The sequence below is a fragment of the Microtus ochrogaster genome, unplaced genomic scaffold (assembly GCF_000317375.1).
Source record: "Microtus ochrogaster isolate Prairie Vole_2 unplaced genomic scaffold, MicOch1.0 UNK130, whole genome shotgun sequence".
Lineage (NCBI taxonomy): Eukaryota > Metazoa > Chordata > Mammalia > Rodentia > Cricetidae > Microtus > Microtus ochrogaster.
The window spans coordinates 184,959-185,918 of record NW_004949228.1 but is presented as its reverse complement, the minus strand read 5'-3'; the positions used below and the strand labels follow the sequence as shown (position 1 = coordinate 185,918).

Here is a 960-nt window from a genome sequence, read left to right as displayed (position 1 = left end):
CTCTGCCTCCCGAGTGCTGGGATTAAAGGCGTGCGCCACCACCGCCCGGTTCTGTGGAATTCTTTAGAATCATTTAGAATTAATCAGAATGTGGCAAAACCAATTAATTTCATGTCCTATTTTTCTGTCACTTCAGCCCTTCCCAGTCTCTTTACGCCTTCCTCAATCACTGTAACAAACCTGGATCTTTTGCTATTGTCTCCTCTCTTCACCATCCAGGGCTCTTGGTTTTGATTCCCAGGTGAGCAGGACTGACTGAATGAACAATGTGAGGCTGCACAAGAGAAAGAGATTCTTTAGAAAACACCTGGAACTTTTCAAGGAGCAAAAAGTAAAGATGCTAACACCTGCCAAAAGATTAAGGAAAGAGAAAATATTAAGAAAAAGATCTCTAGCTTGGCGATGGTGGCGCACACCTTTAATCCCAGCACTGGGGAGGCAGAGGTTGAGAGATCTCTGTGAATTCAAGGCCAGTGTGGTCTACAAAAGCAAGTTCCAGGACAGGCTCCAAAGCTCCAGAGAAACCCTGTCTTGAAAAACCAATTAACTAACAACAACAACAAAAATAAATAAATAAATAAATAAATGAAAATGTCTCTTGTATCTCTCTCTCCTTGTATTTCAGTTTACTCTGTGAGATGTGAGACGCATTCACACACAGATCCCACACATCCAGAGTAGTTTTCCCAGGAACCCGGAGCAGAAGCAAGGGAGACTGCAAGAAAACTATTCTTACCCTCAGAATCCCAACTGCTGCAGCTCTTTAACAGGAGATCTGAGCTAAAAGTCCCGTGAGCAGGGTCTAGGCATTTCCACTCCTACAAGAAGTTCACATTCACAGCACTAAATGTCAACAAATCCTGAAATTAAAAAAAAAAAAAAAATGGAGCCGGGCGGTGGTGGCGCACGCCTTTAATCCCAGCACTCGGGAGGCAGAGGCAGGCGGATCTCTGTGAGTTC

General features: G+C 44.1%; 1 protein-coding gene across 1 annotated transcript in view; it reads right to left on the bottom strand.

Annotated features, from left to right (window-relative positions):
• Positions 1-853, bottom strand: part of LOC101987960 (gastrula zinc finger protein XlCGF26.1-like) — an 18,827-nt gene extending 17,974 nt beyond the window's left edge. The window contains exons 1-2 of the mRNA XM_013355443.2: positions 737-853; positions 181-274 (exon numbers count right to left, since the gene is read on the bottom strand). The gene's annotated coding sequence lies outside the window, so the exon portion shown is untranslated. The remainder of the gene's footprint in view (positions 1-180; positions 275-736) is intronic.
• Between the last annotated feature and the right edge of the window lie 107 nt (positions 854-960).